Here is a 27,085-nt window from a genome sequence, read left to right on the forward strand (position 1 = left end):
TCATATCAGGTGGATAATACTTGCCATGGCTGTTGAAAGTCCGAATAAAACACTACGTGCCAATCGGCTTTCAGGGGCTCAAATGTCAAATCGGTATAAAGGCTTATATGTGAGTTTCATTAGGTTATCGACCGATTTGAACTGTACTAAGCAAGGTTGTTGGAAGTTGTAACTGAACAGTATGTTGCGAAATTTGAGCCACATTGGATAACAAATGCGGCTTTTAGGGGATCTAAAACTAAAATCGGCTGAACAAACAAATTTCGTGCAAATCGTTTTGAAATGATAGTAATTACGCTCTTATAAGTGTAAATCGGGCGATCTATATATATGGGAGCTATATCTAAATCTGACCCGGTTTTTTTTATCAAAATTCATGGCGTTTGTCTTTGGGCTAAAAAAGTGAAATGTGCAAAATTTCATGACGATTGGGTAACAAATGCGATCTTTACCTTAATTAAAAAAAAAATGACAGACGGACTTACAGCTCGGACAGGATATGCGGACAGACGGACATGGCTAAGCCGAATCTGGCGATATTTTTATCACAGCTACAGAAGTAGTTTACCAATTTCATGCTGGGACATAAGATACACAACTGGATTCCCTAAAAAGCACTACATCCAATTTTGGACGTCTTGTCAGAACGGGTTATAGTTAACCGTTCACCCTGATATTTTGTCAAAGGAAATAAGTAAAAGCGAGTTAAGTTCGGCCGGGCTGAGACCTATATATACCCTCCACCATGGATCGCATTTGTCGAGTTCTTTTCCCGGCGTCTCTTCTTAGGCAAAAAAAGGATAAAAGAAAAGATTTGCTCTGCTATTAGAGCGATATCAAGATATGGTCCGGTTCGGACTACAATTAAATTATATGTTGGAGACCTGTATAAAATGTCAGCCAATTCGAATAAGAACTGCACCCTTTGGGGGCTCAAAAGTAAATAGAGAGATCGATATATAGGGGAGCTATATCAGGTTATAGACCGATTCAGACCACAATAAACACGTATGTTGAAGGTCAAGAGAAGATCCGTCGTGCAAAATTTCATTCCAATCGGAAAAGAATTGCGCCCTCTAGAGGCTCAATAAGTCAAGACCCAAGATCGGTTTATATGGCAGCTATATCAGGTTATTGACCGATTTGAACCTAATTTAGCATAGTTGTTGGAAGTCATAGCAAAACACGTCGCGCAAAATTTCATTCCAATCGGATAAGAATTGCGCCCTCTAGAGGCTATAGAAGTCGAGACCCAAGATCGGTTTATATGGCAGCTATATCAAAACATGGACCGATATGGCCCATTTACAATCCCAACCGACCTACACTAATAAGAAGTATTTGTGCAAAATTGTGCAAGCTGCTAGCTTTACTCTTTAAAAAGTGGGGGGTATAAAAATGGAGGGTATGCGTTAAAAAAAAAAAAAATAAAAAGGCGTTAAGTTCGGCCGGGCCGAACTTTGGATGTCCACCACCTCGTGTAAACCACCTTTCGTCATAATCCGATGAAAAATGCATAATTTGTGCTCCCATAACAGCTTTATCGAAATATGTCCTGATTTGGACCAAATTCGACACGGATATTGAGAGGTCTAATAAGTTCAAATCATTGTTCAATTTTGTAGAATAAATTATTGGTCTTTTTGGTAGCCATATCCAAATATACACCGATAAATGTGGCTTTTATGGACCTAAGACTCTAAATCGAGAGATCGGTCTATATGGTAGCTATATCCAAATCTGGACCAATCTGGACTAAAATGAAAAAGGATTTCGAAGGACCTAACACAACTCACTGTCCCAAATTTCAGCAAAATCGGATAATAAATGCGCCTTTTATGGGCCTAAGACCATAAATCGAGAGATCGGTCTATATAGCAGCTATATTGAAATCTGGACCAATCTGGGCCAAATTGAAGAAGGATGTCGAAGGACCTAACACAACTCACTGTCTCAAATTTTGGTGAAATCGGACTATAAATGCGCCTTTTATGGGCCCAAGACCCTACATCGGGAGATCGGTCTATATGGCAGCTATATTCAAATCTAAACCGATCTAGGCCAAATTGAAGAATGATGTCGACTGGCCTAACACAACTCACTGTCTCAAATTTCATCAAAATCGGATATTAAATGTGGTTTTTATGGGCCAAAGACCCTTATTCGGCGGATCGGTCTATATGGGGGCTATATCAAAATATGGTCCGATATAGTCCATCTTCGAGCTTAAACTGCTTATGGACAAAAAAAGAATCTGTGCAAAGTTTGAGCTCAATATTTCTATTTTTAAAGGCTGTAGAGTGATTTCAACAGACAAACGGACGAACAGACGGACGGACATGTCTAGATCGTCTTAGATTTTTACGCTGATCGAGAATATATATACTTTATAGGGTCGGAAATGGATATTTCGATGTATTGCAAACGGAATGACAAAATGAATATACCCCCATCCTTCGGTGGTGGGTATAAAAATACGGTGATTTCTTTCAAACGGAATGACTAGATTAGTATACCCCCCATTTTATGGTGGTGGTTATAAAAGATAGACTCTCAGTCTAACAGTTTTTTTTTATGTAAATCAAAATTCATTTTAGCAAATAAGACGATTGCAATATTAAGGGGTACAACCTTTGGAATATCAGTGCGTTCGGAATTACTTACTTACTTTAATTGGCTATAACAGAACATTTTGTTCCACTAACCGTACGTAGAATAGCTGCGCTCATTCTAAAATCTCTGACACCAAGTTTCAAAGTGTCTCCCACCACTTGATCTTTCCATCGGGCTTTTGGTCTTCCCGGTTTGCGAGTACTATCTTGTTTGCCTGTAACTATGCTATCGTTGTCATGCAGCTCATACAGTTCGTGGTTCATACGACGCCTTTTTCCTCCATTAACGCAAACTGGTTCATATATTTTACGAAGAATCTTTCTCTCAAACACTCCAAGCAATGCCTCGTCTGCTTTCTCAAGCACCCATGTCTCAGAACCATATAACAACGCGGGTATTAGCAGTGTGTTGTATGGTGTAATCTTCGTCCGTAGCGCAGAGGTTAGCATGTCCGCCTATGACGCTGAACGCCTGGGTTCGAATCCTGGCGAGACTATCAGAAAAAATTTTCAGCGGTGGTTTCCCCTCCTACTGCTGGCAACATTTGTGAGGTACTATGCCATGTAAAACTTCTCTCTAAAAAGTGGTGTCGCACAGCGCCACGCCGTTCGGACTCGGCTATAAAAAGGAGGCCCCTTATCATTGAGCTTAAACTTGAATCGGACTGCACTCATTGATATGTGAGAAGTTTGCCCCTGTTCCACAGCGGAATGTTCATGGGCAAAATTAGCAATTTACAATCTTCGTCTGTCAAGAGTTTTCTTGAAAGTTTCTAAACTGCTTACTTAGTCCAAAATAGCATCTGTTCAGTATTATTCTTCGCTTTATCTCAAAACTGGTGTCATTCGTTTCGGTTACGGCGGTGCCGAGGTAGATAAAGTTTTTGACTATCTCAAAGTTGTGATTCCCAACTTTCTCGATTTTCTTTATCTGCTCGGTTGTAGAAGGTGTTTTGGGAGTTGAAACCATCCATTTCGTCTTATCTCCATTTACTGCCAGACCCATTTTCACTGACTCTCTTTCGATTCTTTCAAAGGCTGCAGTTACTACTTCCGGTGACCGACCTATGATATCGATATCGTCGGCATAGGCGAGTAGCATGTGCTCTCTTGTGTGTAGTGTGCCATATCTATTCACATCTGCATCTCGTATAATCTTCTCCAGCTGAATATTAAAGAGATTACACCATAGGCTGCCTTCTTGTCTGAAACCTAGTTTGGTATTAAATGGTTCGGAGAGATTCTTTCCTATTCTTACTGAGGAACGCGTATCAGCAAGTGTCATCCTGCAGAGTTTTATTAATTTTGCAGGGATACCAAACTCAGAAATGGTTTGAAATACCTTTGAACGGAAAGGAGTATCGAAGGCGGCTTTGTACTCAACAAAGAGATGATAGATGTTGGTTTGTCCTTCTCGGGTCTTTTCCAGGATTTGGCGAAGTTTGAATATCTGGTCTACGGTGGATTTACCTGATCTAAAGCCGTATTGATAGCGCCCAATTATCTCATTGACTTTAGGTTTTAATTTTTCACACAGTACGCTCGAGAGTATCTTGTATGCGATGGGGAGGAGACTTATTCCTCTGTAGTTGACACATTCCGTCTTGTCTTCTTTCTTGTGTCCCATACAGTATGCTGAGGTTCCAATCATATGTTCTTCTAGCTAGATTGTGCAGACTAGCTGATGCATACGCCTTATCAGCATATCGCCTTCGGTCCTAAATAGTTCAGCGGGTAACCCGTCGGCTCCTGCAGCCTTGTTGTTCTTCAGTCGGATCACTGCTTCTTGTACCTCATTTTGACTAGGAGGTAAACATTGTATACCATCATCAGGGATTGGTTCTGCGGTATCCTCTTCCAACGACGGACACTAGCAGTTGGGTAAAAAGTTGGCGCCAAATTCGTTCTCAACTACCAAAGACCTTTACTGGGATAATCAAATTGTCCTGTTCTTGTCAGACCTCAGTGTAATTTTTCAGTGTAGAACCTCGTCAGAAAAATTCCTATTGATCAATAATAGCGTAGTAGTTGACGAACAGTCTGGTTTGAAGGCGGCATTTCATTTCTGCGATGGCAATGCCAATAAGGGACCATGGAATGGTGACTGCTTGTTACTTCAACGCTCTGTGGTATTGCAGCACTGCTGTTGGTGGTGCTGAGTTTCTATTCCTTTCACCAATTCTCGTTGTTGTTCAATGATGGTTGTTTGTTCGATTGGTGGATGGGTAGGTAGGTAGGTCTAGTTGTTGATGCTTTTTGAATCCAATTAGGAACGTAAATTGAATTTCACGCAAATTTCCAATTGCAAAAAAAATTGTGTTTTGTGTTTGTTGCTGCCTCGACTGGCTGACTGACGTGGTTCTTCGATGGCTGCTTCCCATCGTTGTATTTTATTATTTTAACACTAATCGAGTTTCGCGCAATTTACCCGCAAACTACAAAACACACTCGCACTCACACACATGCGGAGACCAACAGAACCAAGAGCAGCAGCAGCAGCGGTAGGAGCGGAGCATGTGCATCATCAAAGTTGTAGTTTGCCCAGCAATATCCCATCAATAAAAAAAAACCAGCAGCAACTACAACAAACCGATGTAATGGATACTTGGTCTGGGTCTTCCTTCTCTGATTATTGAAAATTGTATGGGTTGTGATGCTGGCCAAGAAAGGAAAGGGCTTGGGCTTGAGTTTGTGTGGCTGTCGATAGGCCCACAAGAGAAGGAGTTCATTCAAGCATGCCATTTGGACAACACACACTTACATGTGTAAACCCCCGCCTGAGGATGGCAAAAAAGGATTCAAGTATGATGTGCGGGTGTGTGCGGTTTTTTTTAAGTGGATACATTCTCGGGCCGAGTACAATGAAAGAGTAATAATCCCCCACCTCCTTGGCAACAGAAATCTGAAATGGAAAATTGTATACAATAAAACTCTGGCAACAAACTGAAAAAGGATATTTTCGCTCTCAACAACCTATCATCACTACAAAACAGTTACAACATTCACACGCAAACAATCATCCGTCGGTTGTGGGTGGGAGGCAGGCATTTATTGGGGCTGATCAACAAATAATTGAATGAAAAGTAGGAGAAATTTATTGAAAAAATTTATGGTTTCCTTAGGGTAGAGTTGGTTTATCTGAAATTGACCAGTAATCAATTTAAGTCTAAGTCTTTTAAGAATTGCACCCTCTAGAAGCTCAAGAAGTCTTATCGGGAGATCGGCTTATATGGGCTTTATTAGGTTATGAACCGATTTGAACCATACTTGGCACAATTGTTGGAAGTCGTACCAAAACACCAAGTGCAATTCAGCCTAATCGTTTTAGAATTGCCCCACCTCCCCGAAAGCTCAAAAAATCAAGATCCAAGATCGATTTAAAAATCTAAGACTATCTAGCCATGTCCGTCCGTCTGTCTGTTGAAATCACGCTACAGTCTTTAAAAATAGAGATATTGAGCTGAAACTTTGCTCAGATTTTTTTTTTGTCCATAAGCAAGTTAAGTTCGAAGATGGGATACATCGGACTATATCTTGATATAGCCCCCATATAGACCGATCCGCCGATTTGGGGTCATAGGCCCATAAAAACCACATTAATTATACAATTTTGCTGAAATTTGGGACAGTGAGTAATGTTAGGCCTCTCAATAACCTTCTTCAATTTGGCTCAGATCGGTTCAGATTTGGATATAGCTGCCATATAGACCGATCCTCCGATTTAGGGTCTTAGGCCCATAAAAGCCACATTTATTATTCGATTTTGCTGAAATTTGGGACAGTGAGTTGTGTTAGGCCAGTCGACATCCTATTTTAATTTGGCTCAGATCGGTTCAGATTTGGATATAGCTGCCATATAGACCGATCCGCCTTTTTAGGGTCTTAGACCCATAAAAGCCACATTTATTATCCGATTTTGCTGAAATTTGGGACTGTGAGTTGTGTTAGGCTCTTCGACATTCTTCTTCAATTTGGTTCAGATTAGGCCAAATTTGGATATAGCTGCCATATAGACCGATCTCTCGATTTAAGGTTTTTAGGCCATAAAAGGCGCATTTATTGTCCGATTTCGCCGAAATTTGGGGCTGTGAGTTGTGTTAGGCTCTTCGACATTCTTCTTCAATTTTTCTCAGATCGGTCCATATTTAGATATATCTGCCATATAGACCGATGTCTCGATTTAAAGTCTTGGCCCCATAAAAGGCTAATTTATGTTAGGCTTTTCGACATCCGTGTCGTGTAAGGTTGTATTTTTAAGTATTTGGTCCAAATCGGAACATACTTCGATATAGCTGCCATGGGGCATAAGGTGTGCATTTTTCATCGGATTTTGATGAAAGGTTTGGCCCGGCCGAATTTAACGCCTTTTTACTTGTTAGATTTAGATAAGATTTTTTGTTTTCTTAACTACACCCACCACCATAGGATGGGGATATACTCATTCCGTTTGTAACACCTCGAAATATTGATCGGCGACCCCACAAAGTGTATATATTTTGGATCGCCTCCAAATTCCCAGTTCATCTAGCCAGTCCGTCCGCCGAAATCATGATAGCACTCGAATTGCGCAAACAAGCTGATGCATACGCTTTATCAGCGTGTCGCCTCCGGTCCTAAATAGTTCAACAGGTAACCCGTCGGCTCCTGCTGCCTTGTTGTTCTTCAGTCGGGTCACTGTTTCTTGTACCTCATTTTGACTAGGAAGTAAACATTCTATACGATCATAGGGGATTGGTTCTGCGGTATCCTCTTCGCCGGCAATGTCGGACACCAGCAGTTGGGTAAAAAGTTGGCAATAAATTCGTTCTCAACTACCAAAGACCTTTACTTGGATAACCAAATTGTCCTGTTCTTGTCAGACCTCAGTATAATTTTTCAGTGTAGAAAATACCTATGACATGGACCTCGTCAGAAAAAATGCTATTGGTCAATTGTTTGTAACACCTTGAAATATTGATCTGCGACCCCACAAAATGTATATATTCTGGATCGCCTCCAAATTCCCAGTTCATCTAGCCAGTCCGTCCGCCGAAATCATGATAGCGGTCGAACGCTAAAAGCTGGCCGCTTGAAATTTTGCACATATACTAACTACTGATGTATGTCTTTGGGGATTGCAAATGGTTCATATCGGTTCAGATTTGGATGTAGCTCCCATATACACCGATCTTCCGATTTGACTTCTTGAGCCTCTGGAAGCCGCAATTTTTGTCTAATTTGGCTGAAATTTTGCATGTAGTGTTCTGTTATGACTTTCAACATCTGTGCCAAGTACGGTTCAAATTAGTCTATAACCTGATATAGCTCCCATATAAACCGAACACCCGATTTGACATCTTGAGCCCCTGGAAGCCGCATTCTTTGTACGATTTGACTGAAATTTTGCATGTGGTGTTCCGTTTTGATTTCCAACAACTGTGTCAAGTACGGTCCAAATCAGTCTTCAAACTGATATTGCTCCCGTATTAACCGAGCTCTTGATCATCCTTGTTCGGTTCCTAGCAGCTTTAGTTTTTGCTGGTTTGATAGCATTTACTACCCGATTTCGCTGAAATTTGAAACTGTGACTTATTTTAAGACTCCCAACATCCGACTCGAATATGCTTCAGATAGGACTATATTTAGATAAATCTGCCATATAGACCGATCTGCCTGCTCAGGGTTTGAAGCCCATAAAAGCTTGATTTTTTTTACCGATTTCGCTGAAATTTGAAACAGTGAGTTGTTTTAAGGCTCCCACCATCCGACTCAGGTATGGTTCAGATCGGACCATAATTGGATATAGCTGTCATAAAGACCGATCTGCCGATTAAGGGTCTCAAACCTATAAAAGCTTTATTTATTACCAGATTTCGCTCAAATTTTTATCAGAGAGTGTTTTTAAGCCTCTATCTGACCCAAATATGGTTATGATCGGATTATATTTAGATAAAGCTGCCATTTAGACCGATCTGCCTATTAGAAGTCTGAAGCCTATAAAAGCTTTCTTATCCGATTTCGTTGAAATTTGAAATAGTGAGTTATTGTAAGCCTCCCGTCATCCGATTCAAATATGATTCAGATCAGACTATATAGATGAGCTGCCATATAGACCAATGTTGCAATTTAGGGTCTTAATTCCACAAAAATCGGATTTATTGCCTGATTTCGCCGAAACTGTGTAAGAGTTCTCCGGACCTGAATATAATATGATCCAGACAAGCCCCCTGTTCAGATATAACTATGGATATGGTAGTGGGGTTGTAAGAACATAGGATAATTAATATATCCGCTATCATGTATCCAAAGTTCGGCACGGCCGTATTGGCAAGTTTTTACCATTTTTTTTTAAATTTTTAAATAAAAAGTTTTAAAATTTCTTTTAAAAATAAAGAAGAAAAAGAGTCAAATTTAATTCTTAAGCCACTCTCTTTTGACGTCATTAAGAAATCATTTTCCTAATATTTTATGACCATTTAGCAAAGAAAAGAGCATTTTAATGACTTTGATATGAAGTCGCACCTGCTGTCAAAAGTAATACACTTATCGACATGAATTTTATCTCAGAAATCTTACTTCTAAGAGTTTAGATATAGAGTGGAGATCACATTTTTTTTTTGGGTAAAAAAAATTTTCTCTTGGCGAGAGATAAGATCTTGGTGTGAGGAAAAATCGTTGTTTGATGTTTTGGATAAAAAAAAGTGTCGAAATTTGACAAGCCAATTTTTCCTCACACCAAGATCTATCTCTCGCCAAGAGAAATTTTTTTTTACCCAAAAATAAAAAATGTGATCTCTACTCTATCAGGAAGAGTTTCTGAGTTGACCTGTACACTTCATCACAACCATAGTACTGTTGCAGGGTAAAATTCATGTTGTAATAATAAATGCAATTTGAATGCGTACCTTGTCTAGGAATTTTATTTGAACCCATTAACGGCGAATGGGTAAAAAAATACCCAAAACTAGAAGTGTCTTAGAAAACTTCTAGCTCGAGTGTGGAGAGAGGTAAAAATGCAACTTTTTCTCATAAACAGTCCAAGAAAGAACTGGGGCAAACTTCTTACATATCAATGAGCGCAGTCCATTTCAAGTTTAAGCTCTATGATAAGGGGCCTCCTTTTTATAGCCAAGTTCGTTAGGCGTGCCACAGTGCGACACCTCTTTGGGGAGAAGTTTTAATATGGCATAGTGCCTCACAAATGTCACCAGCATTAGGAGGGGATAACGACCGCAAAAAATTTTTTTCTGATGTTCTAGCCAGAATTCGAACCCAGGCGTTCAGCGTCTTAGGCGGACATGCTTACCTCTGCGCTACGGTGACCATCCGTGGTAAGCATGGTTTAAATACAATAGGTTTAAAACCTGAAATATCTCGCATATGCACCGATTTTTCGATTTGATATCTTTAGCTTCTGGAAGCTGCAATTGTTAAATGTAGCGTATGTAGCGTTTTGTTACATCTTCCAACCACCGTGCCACATTGGGTCCACAGGGTTCACATTGGTCTATAATCTAATATATTGGGTTGCCCAAAAAGTAATTGCGGATTTTTCATATAGTCGGCGTTGACAAATTTTTTCACAGCTTGTGACTCTGTAATTGCATTCTTTCTTTTGCCAGTTATCAGCTGTTACTTTTAGCTTGCTTTAGAAAAAAAGTGTAAAAAAGTATATTTGATTAAAGATCATTCTAAGTTTTATTAAAAATGCATTTACTTTCTTTTAAAAAATCCGCAATTACTTTTTGGGCAACCCAATAGCTCCCATCTAAATTGTTCTCACGATTTGACTCCTTGAGCCTCTGGAAGCCCCAATGTTCTTCGATTTGGCTAAAATCTCGCACGTAATGGCTTATTATGACTTCAACAGTCATGATAAGGGTAGTTCAAATCGATCTATAAATTTCTAGTCTTCTACAGATCCTAGAAGCTCCATTTTGCCTAATTTGGCAAAAATTTGGTACATAGACTACACATTAGCAGAATCCATGGTGAAATGGAATGCAAGATTCGAAGTGGCCCAAATTAGCTTATTTTTTGTTAAGCTTAAGATTAATGCTCCAAATTTTGTTAAAACCGGATGTAGGTCACGATTTTCAACCGGTTGGACCGTAACTTGGACCATCTCCACCTCGACTTTCAAAGAAAATATCAAATTTCTGTTTAAATTTATAACATTCGCTGAGGCTAAATTGAAGAGGTTGATACGGCATGTATCCATCCCATGTCGGCTTTTTATACGCTCTACTATATCTTAAAAGAAACCTCGGAAACTCTATGCTGGAGTTTTGTGCTTTTCACATATCACCTAATGTCCCAAACAAATGATCATTAGATGGTTCAAGTCCGGAATAACATACGATCCCAAACGACGGTATGTTTCCCTTACAAAGACCGGTCATTAGAAGTACATATAAGGTCTTTATAGTATAAGAAACATTGAATTGGATTTTCCTCATACTTTTCACTCTATTTAGATTTTCGTAATAAAATTCACCCAAATGTGATTTTCATATAAACCAGCTGGACCGGACCCGCTCAGCTGCGACTTCTTTTACTTTATATGGAACAAAATTATCTATGTTATCAAAATTATCAAAATTGTCTATGAATTCGCTCTGAGGGTTAAGGGTCATTAACTTTTGGGTGTTAGATATGCTCCACTATGCTTCCTTTATCTCAGCTCGATATTGTCATGATGTTCGATTTAGGGGTGTTTTCGGGGGTGAGGTGGTCCCTTAGACTCTTTGCCCAGAAAAAATATCAGCATAGTGCTCTTCTCTCACATACTATTTATTTAAACCCCATATTGCCATTGGTTTATGAGATGAGGCGTCCTCAAACATTAAGCCCAAAAATTTGTACTCTTTGGGGTGTGTTTTGGGAAAGGGCCGGTGCCCCAAATACATGAACCCACAGTTGGGTATCAGATTCGTATTCTACTCCCGAATACATTTATTTGAGCACCATATTGCGATGGTCAGTAAATAATTGTTGTTTGTGGGGTGTTTTAGGAAGGAAGGGGTAAACCCCCAATACCTTTCACTTGAGCCCCACATTGATGTGGTTGGTAAATATGCTCGATTTAGGGGTGTTTTGGGTAGTGGGGTGGTCCCCCAAACACTTAGCCCTGAAAATATATCAGAATCGTGCTCTATTCTCAAATATCATTTATTTGAACCTCATATTGCCATTGGCCTCAAAATTGAATATCATATACGCTTTCTAATCTCAAATATCTTTCATTTAAACCTCTTACTGCAAAAGTCAGCTAATATGTCCAGTTTAAGGTTTGGGCCCTAAAAACTATCATTAACGAGATCCACACCCTTTAAGACCCAAAATTGTCATGTTGAGCAAATACGTCCTATTTGGGCGTTGTTATGGGGGTGGGACGTCCCCTAGGGAGTTGGTCCCGAATGTTGATATCAGATTCGTGTTCTACTCCCAAATATCTTTCATTTGAGGCCATATTTCCATAGTCGGCAAACATGACCGTTTTCGAGGGTCTTTTGGGGGATGGGGCGGCCCATCAGTAACTCGGCTCTGAAAATATATATCAGATTCGTGTTCTAGTCTAAAATACTTCTTATTACAGCCCCATATTGGAATGGTCAGCAAATACGTGCTATATGGTTGGTGTTATGGGGATGGGGTGGCCCCATACACACTTTTTCCCGAATATTGATATCAGATTTGTGCTTTGCTCCCAAAGACCTTTCATTTGAGCACCATATTGCTATGGTCGTAAATTTGTCCTTTTTGGGGAGGGGCAGCCCCCCAAACACTTGGTCCCACATTTGTATATCAGATTCGTATTCTGCACTCAAATACCTTTCATTTAAGTCCCATATTGCCATGGTCAGTAAATAAGTTCTGTTTGGGGCGTGTTTTGGGGAAGAGGTGGATCCCCAGGAGCTTGGTACCACATTTGGATATCAGATTCGTATTCTACTCGCAAATACCTTTCATTTGAGTCCCATATTGCCATGGTCGGTATAAATGTCTGATTTTGGGTGTTTTGGGGGTTGGGGTAGTCCCTCAAACACTTTGTCCGGCAATTGGTTATCAGATTTGTTTTCTAATCTTAAATACCTTTCATTTGAGTCCCATATTGCCGTGATTGGTGTAAATATATGTTTGTTAGGTTTTAGGGTGGGGCGGTCCCCCTAGGTACCCCATCCGAAATTGGGATACCAAATTCTTGTTTGTAGATTACTATAAGAGAGCACACAAAATTTCGCTTAAATCACACCACCCATCTCTGAGATCTGGCGTTTTTGAAAATTACGGTTAGGGGGAGGGTCCCTCCCCCCCTTCAGATATCAAAAAAATGTAGTACCCTATTTTTACCACGGGATGATTATGCACCATCTGTGAAAATTTCAAGAAAATCTATTCAGCCTATTCTGAGACTATAGGGACAACACAAACAAACACAAATTGATTTTTATATGTAAGATTTTATTCAAATTCTACCCAAACCACCCGAATATTGAACTCGTATAGTGTATCGTATATAAGAAACAATTCCTACAAATCATCATTATGCAGAATTGAAAATTTATTTATGCCAACATTTTCTCAAATATATATAAAGAAGCTGAAGGAAAAAACACTGACCCTGCTTGTAAGCAAACAACAACAACAACCAGACCAACAACATCAACCGAAGAACACCGAAAATATCCATACTCATTCTTCCTGCCTAGAAAAATGATTACCATTGATAGGAAAACGCATTTGGAATACAGTGGTCGTAACCTCTCATTAAGCCCGTAGCTGTGCACTCGTGCTTGTCATTTCAAAACGGATGCCGAAAAAGACTTTTGCATTCTAACGGAAGGCAGGGAGGGGAGAGAAAAGGAGGAAGGATTCCTGGCAGAAACGTTCATAATCAAATTTTTTCATAATTTTACGAATATCACGATTGAACCCACAGATAGGGGCCAAACGAAAGGGGGGGAGTGGAAAGGGTTGAATAGAAGGGAAAGTGGATCTTTGAACACACACACACACACACAAATAAACAAATTGAAAATGTATGTAAATGTATATTCGTTTCCTTGACAGAAACAGACTGGGCGACTGAGAGTGGTAGCGGGGTGTTATAGTGTCTGCTGGGGTTATATTATTTTCGGCTTTTTGGGGTTTTCACCCTTAAGCATGTTCATACATATTGCCAACATGATGTTGCCTGTGCCTGCCTAGTCATTCATTGCGAAATTGTTGGCCATTATTAAACCTGACCTTGCATCTGGAAGACAGACCACAATTGTTATTTGACTAGAATGGTGAATTCCTTGCAAATAGTTATTCAACAGTTTTATGGGTCGGCTTCTTCGTCACACTCAATTTGTTCCTTTTAATCACGAAATTCAATTTGTGCCAACAGCACCGAAACCGAAATGAAGTACCAAAAAATGAAGAACTATCCTTTAACGTTATTGAATATGTGTTGCCTACAACATGACCCCAATAAAAAGAAAATTAACGTGGTTACAGTAGTCAGCTTACTGCCAAAGCGTGCGGGCAGGGTGTGAGGCTGAATGTGAGTGTGAGTGTGTGCTGGGAAGTGGTTAGAAATTTATTACATGTGCTTACTCACACTCATACCTACTCACTTACATTTGTATGTTGGCTAAACTTTTACAGATACTATTTTGTAGGTCATTAAATTATCCGGGACAATGAGTTGTGATGGGATTTCATAGGCATTTAAGTTTTCTGTGGTTGTTGTTGCTGGGGCACATATAAAATATGGCAACTTTTTAAGATGGCATTTAAGAACGCAGCAGTCTTGTGGCTTGCTATGAAGGTTTTACTAACTTTAGTTTAAATTGGATTGCAAATTGGGAGTCTGTCTTAAGTGGCTTGAGGAGATAAAAACTCCATAGTTCACTTTACATTAAATGGATGGAAAAAGTAATGATGTTTCTACTTAAGCTTGGAAAGGTAACAATGTTAATGTTTACCAACTTTTAAAAATGTTTTGTTTGTTGATTAGTTGTCTCAGAGATTGGTGTAAAGCAGTACAGGTAAAGGGATAAACTTTGTGTTGTTGATTCTCGTAGTTTATTTTAGTAACTGAACCAAAAATTTGTTGTTTTCAATCAATCAACACGCAGGATATGTCACCTATTGGGTTGCCCAAAAAGTAATTGCGGATTTTTTAAAAGAAAGTAAATGCATTTTTAATAAAACTTAGAATGAACTTTAATCAAATATACTTTTTTTACACTTTTTTTCTAAAGCAAGCTAAAAGTAACAGCTGATAACTGAAAGAAGAAAGAATGCAATTACAGAGTCACAAGCTGTGAAAAAATTTGTCGACGCCGACTATATGAAAAATCCGCAATTACTTTTTGGGCAACCCAATATAAATGCAGGGCATTGCGTTGGAGAGGATAGTTAAGGATAGGAAGTGGAAAAAGGGAGTAGTGTGTTTATTGACACTTGCTTTGAATTTCTGGATTTCGTAAGTAGCGGGAAAAACATCCGCCGTAAGTCGATTCCACATACGAACCGTACTTGCGAAAAAAAATTCTCTCAGTAGTGCATGGTGCGATCCCCCATATATGCAGTGCATTGCGTTGGAGAGGATAGTTAAGGGTAGGAGGGGGGAAGAGAGAGTAGTGTGTTTATTGACACTTGCTTTGAATTTCTGGATTTCGTAAGTAGCGGGAAAAACAACCGCCGAAAGTCGATTCCACATACGAACCGTCCATGCGAAAAAAGAGTTCTCTCGGTAGTGCATGGTGCGATCAGCTGGTCAATCGATTATAAACCGGTGCGGGTTTCCAGAAAATCTTGTATTTCTGACAAACAAACTCAAGTCAGGAATCTGATTTCCGAAGAACACACACTACATAGAAGATTCGATAGAACAGTGCAACACAACCCACATTTCGACGAAGTTCAATGGAAATCGATACCGACTTGGGAAAAAAGAATGCTCTCGGTAATGCATGGTGCGTTCAGCTGGCCAATCGATTACAAACCGATTGGCGCACTTCTAGAAAATCTTTTATTTCTGACAAACAATCTCAAGTCAGGAATCAGAAGACTGATTTCCGAAGAACACACATCGTGGAAGCATCGATAGAACAGCGCCATACAGCCCACATTTCGACGATGTTCAAGGGAAACAACAGAGTTGGATACCCCGCCATATCCAATCAACACCAATGCCTGACTCTGGTCAAGCAGCTCCAAGGATGATTTTAAAGCTCCGGCATATATATGCGAGTTATATTCCATCTTCAGCCTAATGTATGTACTGTAGATATTAAGAAGATCAGCGGGAGTGCAAGATTTCTTACATCGCTTAAGAAGCACCTAAGCACTTCTGCTTCTTTTGATACTTCGCATACAAGTTTTGACCAACGGACATCACATTGAATCTTCATGCCCCGAACATCAAGAGCCTCTGACTGCTTGATATCTACAACGTCGATAGATATTGACGATTGTAAAGTGTTGATGAATCGTTTGTGGGATAACAAACAGCACTGCGTTTTGGGTGCATTAAAATCTACTCTGTTGAATCGACCCCACACAGAAATGGCCAGCAAATCCTGGCAGAGTGTTACGTCCGCGTCCTGTCTTCAATCTCTTGAAGACTCGGCCTATGCTCGAATGAAAATGAATGACAGAGGTTGTTGTCAGCAGCGAACGAGTAGATCGGATTCGAAGTCAGACGCAGTAGATCGTCAATATAAGTAAAAACAAGTAAGAGCGTGCTTAGTTCGGCCGGGCCGAACTTTGGACACCCACCGCCTCGGGTATATATGTAAACAATCTTTCGTCAAAATCCGGCAAAAAAATATTGGTCTTTTTAGTAGTTATATCTAAAAATAAACCGATCTGAAACATATACGACAAGGATGTCGAAAAACCTAACATAAGTCACTGTGTCAAATTGCGCCTTTTATGGGCCCAAAACCTTAAATCGAGAGATCGGTCTATATGGCAGCCGTATTCAAATCTAGACCGATCTGGGCCAAATTAAAGAAGGACGTCGAAGGGCCTAAAACAATTCACTGTCTCTAATTTCGGCGACATCGGACAATAAATACGCCTTTTACAGGCCCAAAACCCTTAATCGAGAGATCGGTCTATACGCAGCTATATTCAAATCTGGACCGATCTTTGCCATATTGCAGAATTAAGTCAAGGGGCTTAACATAACTCCCTGTCCCAAATTACGGCGACATCGGACAATAAATGCGCCTTTTACGGGTCCATAACCCTTAATCGAGAGATCGGTCTATATGGCAGCTATATTCAAATCTGGACCGATCAGGGCCGAATTGAAGAAAGATGTCAAAGGATTCTTAACCTGATATATCTCCGTATAAACCGATCTCTGATCGTGATTTCTTGAGCGGCTTAAGGGCGCAATTATTATCCGATTTGCACAACGACTTCTTCTATGACCTTAAACATACGTGGTAAAGATGGTCCGAATGGGTCCTGATGTAGCTCTCATATAAACAGCCACTTTGCACAATGATTTCCACTTTGGCCTCCATCAGTTATACCAAGTTTGGCCCTATATCGGTTTAGTACGGTACCTCCCCCTTACCTTAATTTTCAAAAATGCCAAATCAAAGAAATGGGTGAGGCGATTCGAAGGAAATTTTGTTTGCAAAAATTTGCAAAAAACAAAAATTTTGTATTCAAATTTAGTATGGGGTACTTAGGGGACCACCCCATTCCAAAACCGTAAACGGGATATATTGTCCAATCATGGCTATATGGGATTCAAGGGAAAGGTATTTGAGGGTAAAAACAAACAGAAATGGGTGAGGCGATTCAAGGCGATTGTTTTTACGTGGGGTACTTAGGGGACAGCCCCATTCCAAAACCGGTAACAGGGATATATTGTCCAATCATGGCTATATGGGATTCAAGGGAAAGTTATTTGAGGGTGAAATCGAACATGAGATTTTCTTTTGGAAATAGGTGTTTGGTGTGCCGGCCCAATCCCAAAATACCCCAAGCCGGACATATTTTCCTACCATGGCAATATGGGGCTCAATTGAAAGATTTTTGGAAGTAGAGCAAGAATCTGTCACCTTTTTTAAGGATTACGTGTCTGGGTTTCCACCACAACCCCAAACACCACCCAACCTGACATATTTACCTACCATGGCCATATTCCGGGATTGGACAACCCTTGTGTTGCAATCTGCCAATAGAAAGCTTGAAATTTTTGAGCTTCTATGTACTCAGAACGTTTTGACATACGAGCGCTATTTGTGTTGTTTACAGTAAGATTCATTTCGCCCAAAATATGGAATTAAATCGTGAAAATTTTCGTGCGATTATTTTTTACAACTTTCGACGTGGATTAATTCAATAACAGTGCATAGATGGACTTAATTCAATTTTTGGCGATGAAGCTCCATCAAGGATCAGTGTTTATCGATGGTATGGTGAATTCAACCGAGGTCTCTTTAGATGAATTTCGTGAAAGTCATCCAAAATCAGTTGTTGTTCCAAAAAACATTGATGCTGTGCGCCAACTGATAGTGCAAGATCGTCATGTGACTTATCGTGAGATTGAGACAACCTTAGGCATTAGAGGGACCAGTCAAAAACATTTGTTTTCATTGGATCCCACACAATTTGTCAATCGCTCAAAAAAAGTCTCCGGCCCATTGGTCGAAAGAAATGCTCCAAAAATACAATGGCGGTACTTCAAAACACGCATAGGACATCGTGACAGATAATGAATCGTGGATTTACGCATCTGAGCCCGAAAGTAAACAGCAGTCGACTGTATGGATGTTTCAAGATGATCCAAATCCAACAAAAATTTCTCGCTCCAAACAAATGATCGCCTGTTTATTCGGCAACACTGAACACGTCGCAATCGTACTACTAGAACAGCGCAGAACATTCAATTCTGAGTGGTACACAACCATTTGTTTGCCAGTTGTCTGCCAAGAAATCAGAAAAACCAACCACCGAAGACGGGTCGCTCTTCACCACGACAATGCGAGCTCTCACACATCGGCTCAAACAACTGCATTCTTGATGAGTCATCCGCCGTACAGTCCTGACTTGGCACCGAATGACTTCTTTTTATTTCCGTACGTAAAAAATAAAATAAAATACCTCAATCAGAGTGGCAAAAGTGCTTCGACAATTGGTTAAAATGCAAAAGTGTATAGATTTTAATGGGGAATATTTTGAAAAACAATAAAGCGAAAAGGTCTTGCACTTCAAATCCCGTTTTTATATGAAACTGAAATCGCGTAAGCGAAAAATTTATTTATATGGAAGTAAATGCAAATTTTCCCCTTAACATTCCATTAAGCAACATGGCCAAACTTCTCACATATCAATGAGTGCAGTCCGATTCAATTTTAAGCTCAATGATAAGGGACCTCCTTTTTGTAGCCGAGTCCGGACGGCAGTGGCGCAGTGCGCCACCGCTTTTGAGGAGAAGTTTTTACATGGCATAGTACCTCACAAATGTCGCCAGCATTAGGAGGGGAAAACCACCGCTGAAAATTTTATAATGGTCTTGCCAGGATTTGAACCCAGGCGATCAGGGTCATAAGCGGGCATGCTAACCTCTGCGCTACGGTGGCCTATATCAGGAAAAAATTCACGTTAGATAGAAAATTCACAAAAACGTCTGATAGTCTCTGACCTTTAAAGAGTTCTACTCAGCATTGCTCTTTTACAACTTAAGTTTTTTCATACAAAATTAGTGCGTTGACGTGTAAATTCGTTTAACTAAGAACTAATTTCATTTATCCGAATAACTCGAAACTGAAAACTACGGATAAGTGAAACCCGATTAATGCATTTTTTGCGTTTCACTTATCCAGTAACGATTGTACTCATGACATTTAACATTTCCAATCAGTTTGTAAGGGTAATTTTTTTCCTATGATACGTTTAAGTAATTGTAATGGGGACAATGAGATTTGGGGGAGATAAAGAGAAAATACAATACTTAAGATTTTATCGATGATGAGCGTTCCAAGAAACTCATCCTTATTTGCTACTTTAATATGTACATAACATATGTGTGTATGTCAAGCATCAAGCATTCACATTTAAGCCAGCACGTAACGAAATGCTTCGCTACGTCATCTCACCTTAAGCAACGAATCAAGAAAGATGTCTCTGTTGTCTAACACTTGATGGGTTCGGTCGATCGGTGATGGCCTTCATTTCTTAAATTGCAATTCACGTGCCATGTACCATTTAATAGCTTGTCTATGTACGAATCATCATTTGCACGAATGGCTGCGTGTGTGTGTGTGTGTTTGACCCCCCCCTACCCAAGCTCCTCTCGTGGCGAGTAGTCATACAGTGAGGCGCTTTGCCAATCAGCACAATATATTAACATCTTTATTGTTTGATTTGAGTTTGTTGTTATTTTAATTTTCCAAACTAATGTATCATTTAGTAGAAAATACACATGTAACATATGCCTGCGTGCATGCATGTGTGAGTGTGCATGCGTGTGTGACAGTTTAAATTTGCTCTGATGATGTCTGTCTGAGACGTCTTACTTCATATTACATTGGTGCGGTGGTCGTTTTTCGCCGACTCCCCTGCCAAGCGCGATTTTTCAAAGTCACACATCAACTACGGAGTAGCAGAAAGAGAAGAAGAATGCGAAATAGAAGAAGATGGAGCACCCAGGTACCAGATGTACCTGCATCATGTATGATGTTTGTGGGTTTGTTGGTTATGTGCATGGGATTCTTTGCGGTATAAAATTGGGTGGCGGCGGTGTGGCTGAGCAGCATGGAAATTGCGGTGTAATGTGAAGCGTTTGTTTGAGTGTCTGCGTGCATGCTGTTTGTAGTGGTTTACCTTCACGCTTTTGTTTTATTCAGCGCCATCAGTCTGTCTGTTTCGTACATGCGTCCGTCCGTCCATATGTTTTTGGCATTGTCATTGGCATGGTATGTATGTCTGAACACAAAAATGTTATCCATCCAATCATTTTTCATCATCTTAGGCTATGCTTTTTCTTCTATTTCGTCTTGCTTTTGTAGAATGGAGCTGGTTTTTCTTGGTTGTTTTCAAAATTGAAGACTTTTTGAAATCACTACCCTGCAAACATTTTTCATAGTTTTGGAAGAGCGTTCGTCGCCGCGATGAGTAAAACAAACTTTTGGAAGATTTTTATGTAATTGTTCTTCCGTGTGAAACACTCTTCTGGGATATCATTCGGAAATCCATTGCGTATGCGAAAGTTTTAGGAACTCTTCGCGACGATTCTTTTACAACGCATTGCATTTTAATCGTCCGTATGAGTCACGAAACACTCTTCTGGGATATCATTGGCCAATTCTTTGCGTGTGCGAAAGTTTTAGGAACTTTTCGCGACGATTAATTTACAACTCATTGCGTTATAATCGTCCGTATGAGTCGCGAAACACTCTTCTAGAATATCATTGGACAATCCATTGAGAAAGTTTTAACGACTCTTCCCTACGATTGTTATAGTCGTCCAGAAAATATAGCCTAAGTTAACATTTTGCGATTGCTTTGGTTTTCATACCTGCTGTGTTTAGGATTTGTATTGAATTATGTTACTCGATGTTTTGTTTTGAATGGACACCTCTCACGACATCAAACAGAATTCTCACTTGGCTTAATGACGATTGGTACTTAACGACGAGTAAAACTAATTTTTTTTAAGTTTTTTTTTTAGAGCTGTTACGTTTTTAATGAACAAACTGTTTTATTTTTATTTCCAAGGGAATAACTATTAACTCTTACAGAATAATATATAATAAATATTAAAAAAAACCACCTTTTTGTTACTCGTCCAGATAACTCTTCAAGAAGAGTATTTTATAGCAAATGCACAATTTCTCATGAATAATTCCACTTAAGAACAGCGCCATCTATTGTTTATAGTATATTCAGAGTAGTTTTTTATCTTCCAGAACACAAATTTTTGACACGTCCACACGATTCTTGCGTGATTCTTAGATCCTCCAAGACCTTTCTGACTCACTCATTAGCAACTCATAGAAGAATCGCGCAACACTTTCCCAGAAGAGTCGTCTTGAGGACACAACTCTTCACGACGAGGGATTCGTCTATGGCTCTTAGACTAGCTCGTCCGCGATCGTAACCTTCGTCTAAAAGATTCGAGTAAAATTATTTGGCAATCAAAAATGTGTGCAGGGTATTTCCACATGTAGACATGTACACATATGTGGGAATACTTTGTTGTGGTTGTGTGAGTACATAGAGTTCAAAACGTACTTCGAATTTTATGCAACTTAAATTAAGCATTTCAATAAAGAAAAAAGGGTGCTGCAGAGTTAAACGATTTGAAAATTCTAAGAGTGAATTAAAACAACCAAAATTGTGCTAAGTTTGTGGATTCTGTTAAAAATGTACAACAAACAAGTAGAAATGTGTTAAGTTCGTCTCTTATCTAAATGTAAAATCGGCAGATTGGTTCTCTAAATGTCAAATTGGTAGATGGGTTCGTATGGCAGCTATATCAGTTAATACATCGACTTGGACCATACTTGACACAATTGCTAGATGTCATAACAGAACAACAAACAAACAAATTTTGCCCATGATCTTTCCACTAAGGAACAGGGGCACATATCAATGAGTGCAGTCCGATTCAAGTTTAAGCTCAATAGCTCAATGGTAAGGGGCCTGCTTTTTATAGCCGTGTCCGAACGGCGTGTCGCAGTGCGACACTTCTTTGGAGAGAAGTTTTATATGACATAGTAGCTCACAAATGTTGCCAGCATTAGGAGAGGAAAACCACCTGATGGTCTCGCCAGGATTCGAATCCAGCGTTCATTGTCATAGGCGGACTTGCTAACCTCTGCGCTACGGTGGCCATAACAGAACAGAACACTACGTCTATAATTTCAGCTCAACCGGATAAACTTTGTATACCACAAAGTTTAGGAGTTCAAGTCAAAGTCAAATTCGCAAATCAGTTAATATGAGAGCTATGACAGGTTATGCGCCGATTAGACCGTACTTACAACGATTGTTGGAATCCAACGATTTTTGAATAATAATTCAAATCAAATGACATCTTTATACGGGAGCAATATCGAAATGTGAATCGATATGGCCCATTAGCAATCCTTGACGATCTACAGCAATAAGAAGTGTCTGTGCAAAATTGAGCGGCTTGCTTTGATCGTTCGACCACCGCTATCTCCACAGATAGACAGACAGAGCGACGTTCAGACGGGCATGGCTAGATTAACTTTTGCCAAATCAGTTAAAAGTAAGTTTCTGGGAGCCGCAGAAGACTAGTCAGGAGATCGGTTTATATGGGAGCTGTATCAGGCTATGTACTGATTTGGACCGTACTTGGCATGGTTCTTGGAATTTGGATTCTAGGGGCTGAAGAAGTCTAACGAACTTTCCGACGAGAAAACGTATGTTACGAAAAACGTTGGGACTTTATTAACAACGACTGTTGGAATCCAACGATTGTTGAGACTATTTTATATGGAAGTCATAACCAGATCGGCACCAATATGACCTATTTGCAATTCTCAATGACTTACATCAATAAGAAGTATCTGTGCAAAACTTCGAGCGGCTTGCTTTACGCGTTTCACCGCTATTGAGATTTCCACAGACGAAGATACAGAGGGACGTTCACACAAACATGGCTTAATTGACTTCTGCCAAATCTGTCAAAAATTTAAACTCCTAGGAGCCGCAAAAGGCTAATCGGGAGTTTAGGAGCCGAAGAAGACTAATGTGAAATGTATCAGGCTGTGGACTATTTTGGATCGTACTTGGCATAGTTGTTGGAATTAGTTTCAGAAACTGGCATTTAGGTGCTTAAGAGTCTACTTAAGAAGAAAGACTTAAAACGATTGTTCGAATCCAACGATTGTTGAATAATAATTCAAATCAAAAGATCTCTTTATACGGAAGCTATATCCAAATCTGAACCGATATGGCCCATTTGCAATCCTTAACTACCAACAGCAATAAGAAGTATATGTGCAAAATTTCGAACGAACTTTTCGACAAGCAAACTTCTTTTACGAAAAATGTTGGGACTTTGTTTACGACAAAACTACAAGAATTTGTGAGGAATACAAAAAATAGATATTTGTTAATAATATTGTCAAACAAATGGTATTGCCTCCAGCCAAAGACACAAGATATAAGCAAACCAAAAGAATCATAAATTCGTGTAACAACTCGTCTCTTGCTGTAAATGAAACATTTTTGGCTTAAAAGAAAATTTGAATTTTTGTGTAAAGGAGAAAGTTCATAAAAGTTTTACCATGAGTGAAATGACTTTAACATTAAAATGTAGCAAATTTCCGAATAAAGTTCAACGGTGGAGGAAAATGTTGCACATTTACTATAACAGTAGTACTTCCCCAATGAAAAAGATTTGTTTGTTGTAAAGATATTCCAAACGTGTTATGTTTTTGCGTGTAGATTTGTATGGTCGTGGGTACACAAATTCTATCTAAGTATTTTTCAGAACCTCATTACAGCGGAAATTGAATGTTGAACATGGCTATGTTGAAGTTTCTCCACTGTATTTTTCAGTATTTGAGATGCCTTGTGAGTATATACCACTAATTTGTGTTTATCTCCAAACCAGACTTCAAAAACTCATTCACAATGTCAAAGTGGTATATCTCAACATCCACGACTTAACCCGTTCGCTCTGGACCTATTACATGGTTTTTTAAATAGACTAAACTCTAGAATAGTATTCCGTTCCATTGCCCACCAGCCTAGGATAGGGGTATGCTAATCTTAAGATTCCGTTTGTAATACTGCGATATATGTATGTCCTGATCGCCTTGACATTCTAAGTCGATTAGGGCATGTCCGTCTGTCTGTGGAAAGCACGTTTACTTCCGAATGGGATTTCTTCCTCTTATCTGATTTGCTAAAACAACTTGATATACGCCTTGTTCGTGTGTCACCTATGTTTCAAACAGGTCATCTGCAACCCATCGGTTTCTGTTGCCTTAAAAGACTTCAGCCGTTTAAACGTAGATCATTCCGAATTTTCCCCGGTATTCCTTTATAAAATATTTACCGTTTTGGTGCCTACCCTCATATAAAGGCCATCTAGACCGATCTGTCATGTATGGTCTTATGCCTATTAAAGCCTCATTTATTATCCGATTTCGATTCATTTCGCCCAGATCGGTTCAGATTTGTCATATAGACCGATCTCTCGATTTAAGGTTTTGGGGCCATAAAAGGCGCATTTTTTTACCGATGTCGCTGAAATTTGGAACAGTGAGTTGTGTTAGGACCTTCGACATCCTTATTCAATTTGGCCCAGATCGGTCCAGATTTGAATATAGCTGTCATGTAGACCGATCTCTCGATTTAAGGCTTTGGGCCCGCTTTTATTATCCGATATGGCCGAAATTTGGGACAGCGCGTTAAGTTAAGCCCCTCGACATACTTCTGCAATATGGCACAGATCGGTTCAGATTTGGATATAGCTGTCATATAGACCGATCTCTCGATTAAAGGTTTTGGGGCCATAAAAGGCAGATTTATTGACCGATTTCGCTGAAATTTGGGACAGTGAGTAAAGTTAAGCCCTTCGACATCTTTCTTCAATTTGCCCCAGATCGGTCCAGGTTTGAATATAGCTGCCATATAGACCGATCTCTCGATTTAATTTTTTGAGCCCATAAAAGGCACATTTATTGACCGATGTCGCTGAAATTTGGGACAGTGAGTTGTGTTAGGCTCTTCGACATTTTTCAGCAACTTGGCCCAAATCGGTCAAGATTTGGATATAGCTGTCATATAGACCGATCTCTCCATGTAAGGCTTTGGGCCCATAAAGGGCGCATTTATTATCCGATGTCGCTGAAATTTGGAACAGTGAGTTGTGTTAGGACCTTCGACATCCTTATTCAATTTGGGCCAGATCGGTCCAGATTTGAATATAGCTGCCATATAGACCGATCTCTCGATTTAAGGTTTTGGGGCTATAAAGGGCGCATTTATTATCCGATTTCGCCGAAATTTGGGACAGTGAGTTGTGTTAGACTCTTCGACATTTTTCAGCAACTTGGCCCAAATCGGTCCAGATTTGGATATAGCTGCCATATAGAGCTATATCTCGGTGTAAAGTCTTGGTCCCATAAAAGGTGCATTGAGATGGTGGCTGAATAATCGATAAAAGTACCAAAATATTCAACTGTTGTCAAGAATTGCGTATGGATGTGTGTGATATGCACATGGTCATGTATACGTATGTACGCTTGTGTGTGTCACTTAAATCCCCGAAAACGCAGTGTAAACAGACAGGATTTGTTTTTGGATTTAGCTAAATCCAGGTCATAAAAATTTCAATGTAAATGTGCTATTAGACGAATTCGAAGCAGATATGACACAGAGCTAAATCGGATAAAAATTGGGGTTCTTGAGAATCAAGAAGACAAAATCGGGGATCGGTTAATATTAGGGCTATATACCACTTGCAATCCTCAACGACCTACATCAAAACGAAGTATCGGTGCCAAATTTCAAGCGAATATCCTTATTCGTTCGACAGACGGACAGATGGGCATGACAAGATAGATGTTTGTGGTCTCAAATCAATATGTCGAGGTGTGACAAACAGAATGGCTAGAACTTATAATTCTCTCATTCCATAGGCTGCACACCCTTTTTTCATCTTTTCTATTTTATATCAGGTATATAGTAGGGTTTTCCGCTATGCCTGCTTGACTTGGAAACAAATAGTTTTTTGTATTCCTCAACGAGAGCATTCATGATTCTTTAGGATTCTTTCTATACAAGACCAGCAGCTACTCATTATTTTCCACAAAACTTATGAAGAAACAGCAAAGCGGCCTCACCAACACCCTCAAATGGCCTCCCATGCCATGCCAACTTTATGATGCTGCTGCGTTCTACGACAAATTGCCAACAAGGAAAAAAACAAAAAGCAAAAACAATTCATATTCATTCATTTCACTTAAGTTGCTTTTCCTTCATTTCGTCGCATTCTATGTGGAGTGGATGAAGGTTTCTATGCCATACCTACAAGTTGAGGAATATGTTGCTGTTGTTGTTTTGGTCGTTGTTTTTCACGCTAAGCCAAGTTCCTATGACTGATAATGGTTTTTGGTTTTCTTATTTTTCCGCGGTAGAAATGCGGCAACGGATGCGGCGGTATGTTCGCATTCCCATTCGCGTTATTAAATGTGTAACTGAGACTGAGACAAGCAATTGTTTCTTGATGCCTGCCTAGGTCTTATTAGAAGGGAATAACAGCATCATTGTGGAACAAATAAAGAAAAATTTCGCATTGACATCAACAACAGCAGCTGAAAAAGTCGACGTAGAGCAGAAGTAGACTACGACGACGAATTTCATTTGTTGTATGATTAGTAAAATAAAAAGCTATGCCATTGAATGTTTAATAACAAAAAAAAAAAAAACAAAAATCTTGTTAAAAAGCTTAACAGAAATTATGTCAGTTGTTATATGACATTCAT

General features: G+C 39.6%; 1 protein-coding gene across 2 annotated transcripts in view; it reads left to right on the plus strand.

Moving 5' to 3' along the window:
- Positions 1–27,085, plus strand: part of LOC106082815 (uncharacterized) — a 656,305-nt gene that overhangs the window by 1,708 nt on the left and 627,512 nt on the right. The gene's annotated exons all lie outside the window — the stretch shown is intronic.

Source organism: Stomoxys calcitrans, chromosome 2 (assembly GCF_963082655.1).
Source record: "Stomoxys calcitrans chromosome 2, idStoCalc2.1, whole genome shotgun sequence".
NCBI classification, from domain to species: Eukaryota; Metazoa; Arthropoda; class Insecta; order Diptera; family Muscidae; genus Stomoxys; species Stomoxys calcitrans.